We start from the raw sequence: 8,923 nt of genomic DNA, 5'->3' as shown, positions 1-8,923 counted from the left end.
AATCCACTACAGGTCAAAAGGAACAATGATGTACATAATTACTACATTAGAAGGAAAACTGATTTTCATTACTCCACATTAATGTCATTAAGGTTGTCTTTAGCACAAAAGGGTTGCGCAATGCCACAACTAAAGTTTTTTAAAACCTCTATCACCACATCTCTATGGATGATCATAGATTTTCTACGTGTTTTGTGAAGTTTGCTTTATTAGTTATGCTGAATATTATTCTTGTTAATATGTTGTCAAGTTACAAATGCTACTTCTTATTTAAGAAAGGGAATACGCATGGAATGTTAACATTTTGTAAGTAGACACGCTGGTCTAGTCAGGGAAAAGCTATTGTCAAAGAGTGTAATAAATTGTAAATGCATTATCGCTGGGCGTGCGAGCGCTCCAAAAAAGTAGCAGTTGGGAGACGCCAGGAGACGATTGGTGTCGTTGGTTGTGGGTAATCGCTGGTGAGGCTACGCAAAAGTGCGGAGACAAAAAGTCTGTTTCGGAAGTGGGGAGCAGTGAAAGCTGAAATGGCTGTTTTGGCAGATCTTTAATATGGGCAAGCTCTGGCATTTATCGGGCACACTACAAATGCACCAAGAGTAATTCACATAACATCAAGAGTACTGTGGGCCCTTGTTATTGGCTATGGTATGGCAAGAAGATCAACCTGTGCCCTATTTACCACGAAATGAAACCACTCGACAAACCAACGGCATCATGAAGTGAAGTAAGATCTAGACTTTTTATAACTAGAAGTGTAATAGACTGACCAGCGTAGGAGGAATTTTATTGCTAGTATAACATTGTTTTCGTGCATATTGTCACGTAAATAATTTTCCTAAGTCATTATCCAAGTAGTATCTATCCTATCCCTTTGTATGAACCGAGATAATCAGAAAATGAACTGAAAATGACGTGAACATTAATTTACTAGATTATCGGCGCTTATAACCTCGCAGTTGAGCGTTCCACAAACCAAACATCATCATCAACTTCATAATTAGATTATCAAAAAAATAATTTTCCCAAGTTTTGGACAATTACGTAATAATGAAATCTTTGGTTGTAATATGAATAATGTCAGAAATAGAATGATGCAAAAGCCAGCATTAATTCATTTGCTAAAAATAGAGTAACTTTCATAATAAAAAATTGGTAGTAAAACTTTACGTAACTTGGACACTGAATTTCATTGTCAACGCAAAATTCTAATTTGTAGCTTGTGACATAATCTGTAACTTTTATTACAAAGAAATATCAAAGTAACTGCTACATTCAAACAATCTTTCTGATTGCTACAATTACGACGGTCGGTATTACGGTGAGTAACGTAACAAAAAGTTTCTGTTCACAGCCAGTAAAAAAAAAATCTTACTTTAATTGATCTTTGAAAATTAATATAATATGTTGTATGTGTTTGCTATTTGATTATTATCTGACTACTGTCAGATGTGTGGTGTAAAGTACTTGAATGTGTGCGTTAGGTACAGTTCCTACGTCATGACGCCAATAAATATCCTTAGGTAAGGTTGCTTACGAGTATAAATTTCAGTTTCATTTTAATTATTCTTGTTCCGGCGAGGAACTGGCAACCGTTGGTTATTTCATTAATGACATACTTTGAAAACCTTTCTTCCAAATTTTCCACTAACTACTGTTAATTAAAAATATATAAAGTTAACCGATCTTTGTTTCTAATCGTCTTTGCTAAAATACTTCTCTCGGTTTTGCATTATTCTTCGGAGTAGATGTCTTTTCCCCACAGATTAGGGACTTTAGATACACGGTCACATAGAAAAGCCTAATTAACCGGAGAGGTAGGAAGGTTATAAACTTACAACGTTATATAAAATATCTGACAGAAAGCGAAGTAAAACTTCACAATAAACTGAAAGTTTCTACCTGATACCTCCTCCTTTTCCGAAGACGGATTTCTATTATTGTAATGTGTAAAAGGTAGTGGTTAGAAATTACTGACTGAGATCTGTATATTTAACAATAATAAAAATAAACAAAAAATTTAAACATTCTTTTAAATCTTCAGTGTGTAGCCACATTTACAAATTAAGTTGCAATGTTAATGTAAAATGAATCATTCCATATCGCTACGATTTATTGCGGAAGTGGTTCACAGAGCATGAAACTAACTACATACTAACTTCGTGGAAACATCGAGGATTAGGAACCTGTTCTGCGCAAAGCCTCAGCTTTCCATTGATATTTTGTGGTTTCGCTGCGGTACCATAATCTTATGGCCTGTACTTACTTTACTATACAGATTTATCATCGTTACAGTACCATCCATTTTTCCTAACATACATTAAAATGACATTTCAAGTTATTTACTTGTGATAGCCGCTAACGCCGCAAGTTGCCTCCTTTGAACAGCGTAAATAATACGACTCTCTTCATACTTTATTGCGAAATACGTACAGGGCAGCAGTTCACTTCAGCCGACGTGTCAGTATACTTAATGGGAGACTGAGTCATCCGCTGGTGTCGTCTGTCTTCCATCATCACTTCCCTGCTGACTGTCAGCCACATCGGACGTCCGTTGTTATGTGAAATACTTTCTGACTCTCGATTCACATCCGCTATTGTGCATTCCAGTTTCGTGGGGAGTTAATTGGGAACGGAAATGAGAAAGAAATAAATTTTAACGTAAGGCGACTCCATAAAGGTTGCTCAGTCGGCTGAGTTGGAAGAGCACTGTCTTGCCAGACTTTAATTTTCAGTCAAGAACCTGTTTAGATTAGATTAGATTAGATTAGTACTTGTTAGACAGATCATGAATACGACACTTCATAATGATGTGGAAGGTGTCAGGTTAATAAAAGGTATCTACACAATATATTACATTACACAAAATATTACATGACACTTAATATTTTTAACTTTTTTGTGGGTGTTGGGGAAATTACCCACCTACTATATCCAAAAATTCATCTAATGAGTAGAAGGAGTTGCTATTAAGAAATTCTTTTAATTTCCTTTTAAATGCTATATGGCTATCTGTCAGACCTTTGATGCTATTAGGTAAATGACCAAAGACTTTTGTGGCAGCATAATTTACCCCCTTCTGAGCTAAAGTTAGATTTAACCTTGAGTAGTGAAGATCATACTTTCTCCTAGTGTTGTAGCCATGTACACTGTTATTACTTTTGAATTCGTTTGGGTTGTTAATAACAAATTTCATAAGTGAATATATATACTGTGGGGCTACAGTGAAGATCTCTAGCTCTTTAAATAAGTGTCTGCAGGATGATCTTGGATGAGCTCCAGCAGTTATTCTGATTACACGCTTTTGTGCAATGAACACTCTTTTACTCAATGATGAGTTACCCCAAAATATGATGCCACACGAAAGCAGGGAGTGAAAACAGGCTGGTAAGGTAATTTACTGACATGTATACTGCCAAAATTTGCAATGACCCTAATAGCGTAAGTAGCTGAACTCAAATGTTTCAGCAGATCTTCAGTGTGTCTTTTCCAGTTCAACCCCTCATCAATGTATACACCTAGAAATTTTGAATATTCTACCTTAGCTACCGGTTTCTGATCGAAGTCTATATTTATTAATGGTGTCATTCCATTTACTGTGTGGAGCTGTATGTGCTGTGTTTTGTCAAAGTTTAATGAGAGCCCATTTCCAGACAGCCACTTAATGATTTTCTGAAAAACATCGTTTACAATTTCACCAGTTAATTCTTGTCTGTTTGGTGTGATAGGTATACTTGTATCATCGTCAAAAAGTATCAGCTTTGCATCTTCGTGAATATGAAATGGCAAGTCATTAATATATATTAAGAACTGCAGAGGACCCAAGACCGAACCTTGCGGCACCCCATTGTTGATTGTTCCAGAGTTTGAGAAATCACCAGTTTTTTGCATATTATGTGAATTGTTAATTTCAACTTTCTGCACTCTTCCAGTTAGGAATGATTGAAACCATTTGAGCATTGTCCCATTCATACCACAATACTTGAGCTTATCTAGAAGTATTCCATGATTTACACAATCAAAAGCCTTTGAGAGGTCACAAAAATTCCCAACGGTTGACTGCCATTTATTTAGAGCGTTTAATATTTCATTAGTGAAAGTATATATAGCATTTTCCGCCGAAAAACCTTTTTGGAAACCAAACTGACATTTTGTTAAAACTTTATTTTTACAAAGGTGTGAAGCTACTCTGCAATATATTGCTTTTTAAGGAATTTTGGATAAGGCAGTCAGAAGAGAGATTGGGCAGTAGTTGTTGACATCAGACGTATCCCCTTTTTTATGCAGTGGTTTAACAATGGCATACTTCAGTCTATCTGGAAAAATACCCTGCTTCAAAGAGCTATTACATATGTGGCTAAGAATCCCACTTATCTCTTAGGAACAAGCTTTTATTATCCTGCTGGAAATGCCATCAATTCCATGTGAGCTTTTATTCTTGAGAGAGTTTATTATCTTTCTAATTTCAGAAGAAGAGGTGGGTGGAATTTCAATTGTATCAAATGGTGTGGGATACGCCTCTTCCATTAACTGCCTTGCTTCTTCTAATGACCATTTAGATCCTGTTTTCTCTACAACATTTAAAAAATGAGTATTCAAAATGTTTTTGACTTCCAGCTTGTTGTTTGTCAAGTTTCTATTCGCTTTGATGGTAATGCCATCATCCTGCATTCTTGATTACCCTGTCTCCCTTGTAATAATATTCCAAATTGTTTTGATTTTTTTGTCAGAGGTATTAATCTCAGCCATGATGCACATGCTTCTGGACTTTTTAATGACCTTTCTTAATGTAGCACAGTTGTTTTTATAATATTTGGCTGTTTCTGGGCCATTACTGTTTCTTGTTGTTAGATACAGTTCCCTTTTGTGGTTACAAGATATTTTTATTCCTTTAGTAAGCCAAGGTTTTTGCCTGGTTTCTTATAATTAAATTTAACTACTTTCTTGGGGAAACAGTTTTCAAATTCTCTTACAAGTGTATCATGAAATACGTTATATTTTAAATTAGCATCAGGTTCCCTGTACACCTCATCCCAGTCTAACTGCTGAAGATTTTCTCTGAAATTTCTAATTGTAGAGTCATTAATCGAACGCACAACTTTGGAGGGTATTTTTGAATTACTGAATGGAGCTATGTCATATACTGTAACTAGCTGAGCACCATGATCAGAAAGGCCGTTCTCAACAGGACAAGAATTTATGTTTTTAAACTTATCTTGGTCTATAAAAGTGTTATCTATCAATGTGCTGCTGTCCTTTACTACCTGAGTAGAAAAATTAATGACAGATGTCAAATTGAAAGAACCGAGGAGGACTTCCAGGTCATTCTTCCTATTACCCTCTTTCAGTGAGTCAACATTGAAGTCCCCACAAATAATAATTTGCTTTCCCCTATCTGACAGATAGCACAACATGGCATCCAAGTTTTCCAGGAATAAATGAAAGTTTCCTGAAGCGGACCTATATACTGCTACAATTATAAAAGAGCCCTCCTTCAGTTTAAGTTGACAGGCACAGGCTTCTATATGTTGCTCTAGACAAAACTTTTTTGTATCTAAGCTTTCTACACAGTGATAACTTTTGACATATATGGCAACTCCTCCTCTCACCTTATTCTCTCTACTCATATGTGCAGCTAGTTTTTAACCACTGATATTTACCTTTTCCATATCAGACATAATGTGATGTTCAGACAGGCATAGTATATCTATTACATTATCAGATTCAATGTCATCTAAACAAACCAGGAGCTCATCTACTTTATTCTTCAATCCCGGAATAGTTTGGTGAAAAATGATAACATTAATTTTTACTTTACTTTTGTGAGAATCTACAATTTTCTTTAATCCACCAATATTTTGGTTAAATATGGTTCCATTATTATTTACCATCCTGTTGTGAGAATCTTGTGAGTTTTGGACCTCTTTAGCAGCTGCCTGCCAGAACTTCTCATTGGACACTGATATTAGTCTAAAAAAGAGGTACATCCACGAGTACTAGTGTCCCCCCTTATGGAATTCGCTAACAACCTTACCAGTTTACCCTTCCCTTTCCTATTGAGGTGTAGGCCATGCCTTGTGAAATCCCCCCTATGAATAGCCTCGACAGGAACCAATCCAATGTCTGACAGAGTAGCCGCCCTAAGCAACTGATCCAACTCCATATTTACCCTCCTGACAGAGCGGTTCAACTGGGGCTGATCATGCCGCACGAAAGCAGGCACCAGCCCAACATTGGTATGAGTCATTGCAGAGGCTATTTTCACCAGGTCACACTCAATACCATGGCCCTGATCCCCATCAATACTGTTTCCCACTCCACCCACTATCATCACATGATCCTGCTTTGAGAAACCCTTGTACAAGGAACCTATATCTTCTACCATCTGGCTAAGACATGCACTTGGCTTGAAAAAGTTTGTGACCTGGTACCTGCCACCTAATTTCTCCTGCAAAATCTGGCCCACACCTCTTCCATGGCTGCTACCTAGCAACAGAACTTTCCTCTTACTTTCTACTTTTTTTGAAACAGTTGGTTTCCTAGTGAGATTCTGTTGCATCTTAACTACATCTACTTCTATTGGAGCCTCTTCCTTACTTAACTGTGGTAGCAAGGCAAATCTATTGGTTGTGCCAACTGGGAAAATATCAGACACTGTCCTCCTTCTGTGGCCCCCGTTCCCAGCTACTACTTCCCCCCTTAAATTCTTCAATTCCTCCCTCGCTCTGTTCAAATCAGCCTGAAGGGCTCTAATTTTCTCCTCCTGTTCAGCTATAATCCTATCTCTTGAGCAAACCCTGCAAAAGAATGGAAGAGTCTCGTTTGCTTCCCCAATTCCCACGCCGCTACAATTTCCCCAATGAAACCACCTGTCCCAAAAGCTGCACAAAATCCCTGAACTAACTTTCCTACTGCAGCTCACATACTTAGTATTCATGGTAGTTTAGAAATTAATTAAGAGATTTTCTGAGTGATAACGATAATATATTAAATACAGAGGCAAAAGGACACTAAATATGTTTTGGAAACTAATATGTAAGTAAACTATTACCAAATGCACTTAAATTCGTGGTATAACGCTAAATATGCACGATCAAAAATTAGATCTAAACAGCCGAATGTAACCAAAACGAACTTTTTGCGATTTCTGGAAGAATACTCAAATAAAAGAAAAACCTTTAATGGCAAGCTTGAAGAGCACACAATGAACGTATTTAATTAGTTAATCTATACCAAAGGCACTTAAAATTGCGGTACAACGCTAAGAATGCACACTCGGAAAGTAAGGCAAAGCGGCGAAATATAAAGAAAATGAACTTTTCGCGATTACTAGAACACTAAGCAAATGAAAGAAAAACTTTGAATGCTGAGTTTGAAGAGTACACTAAAGAATGTGTTTAATTAGTGAAAAGTGTTCAATTACAATTAATTACAACCTAAATTATTTATCTTTCACGAGAGCTCTGTCTCCTGTTACGTATACAAGTTTCACAATTGATCATAAATGTGTTTAGAGCGCACTAGCTGTACTTACCGAATGGATTTCTCTGTCCTTCCACCAAAGGTAAGTAATTAGAAGAAGTAAGGCAAAGCGGCGAAATATAAAGAAAATGAACTTTTCGCGATTACTAGAACACTAAGCAAATGAAAGAAAAACTTTGAATGCTGAGCATGAAGAGTACACTAAAGAATGTGTTTAATTAGTTAAAAGTGTTCAATTACAATTAATTACAACCTAAATTATTTATCTTTCACGAGAGCTCTGTCTCCTGTTACGTATACAAGTTTCACAATTGATCATAAATGTGTTTAGAGCGCGCTAGCTGTACTTACCGAATGGATTTCTCTGTCCTTCCACCAAAGGTAAGTAATTCGAAGAAACGAAAAGATGTTTGGAACATTAGAATTCTACGTCTTGTCGAGAGCGAGCTCATTACAAGCAGAGTGCTAGCTCATTTGGGGGAGAACGAGAGACTAAATACAGGGTGTTACAAATAGGTACGGCCAAACTTTCAGGAAACATTCCTCACACACAAATAAAGAAAAGATGTTATGTGGACATGTGTCCGGAAACGCTTAATTTCCATGTTGGAGCTCATTTTAGTTTCGTCATTCCAACGTGATCAAACTGTAAATTTTCACAATCAACATGTGTGGGCTGACGAGAATCCGCACGCAATTGTGCAATCACGTCATCAACACAGATTTTCTGTGAACGTTTGGGCAGGCATTGTTGGTGATGTCTTGATTGGGCCCCATGTTCTTCCACCTACGGTCAATGGAGCACGTTATCACGATTTCATACGGGATACTCTACCTGTGCTGCTAGAACATGTGCCTTTACAAGTACGACACAACATGTGGTTTATGCACGATGGAGCTCCTGCACATTTCAGTCGAAGTGTTCGCACGCTTCTCAACAACAGATTCGGTGCCCGATGGATTGGTAGAGGCGGACCAATTGCATGGCCTCCACGCTCTCCTGACCTCAACCCTCTTGACTTTCATTTATGGGGGCATTTGAAAGCTCTCGCCTACGTAGCCCCGGTACCAAATGTAGAGACTCTTCGTGCTCGTATTGTGGACGGCTGTGATACAATACGCCATTCTCCAGGGCTGCATCAGCGCATCAGGGATTCCATGCGACGGAGGGTGGATGCATGTATCCTCGCTAACGGAGGACATTTTGAACATTTCCTGTAACAAAGTATTTGAAGTCACGCTGGTACGTTCTGTTGCTGTGTGTTTCCATTCCATGATTAATGTGATTTGAAGAGAAGTAATAAAATGAGCTCTAACATCGAGAGTATGCGTTTCCGGACACGTGTCCACATAACATATTTTCTTTCTTTGTGTGTGAGGAATGTTTCCTGAAAGTTTGGCCGTACGTTTTTGTAACACCCTGTATATCGTGATCACATTG

The sequence above is a fragment of the Schistocerca piceifrons genome, chromosome 2 (genome assembly GCF_021461385.2).
Source record: "Schistocerca piceifrons isolate TAMUIC-IGC-003096 chromosome 2, iqSchPice1.1, whole genome shotgun sequence".
Classification (NCBI taxonomy): Eukaryota; Metazoa; Arthropoda; class Insecta; order Orthoptera; family Acrididae; genus Schistocerca; species Schistocerca piceifrons.
Note: the sequence above shows the minus strand (reverse complement) of the source record.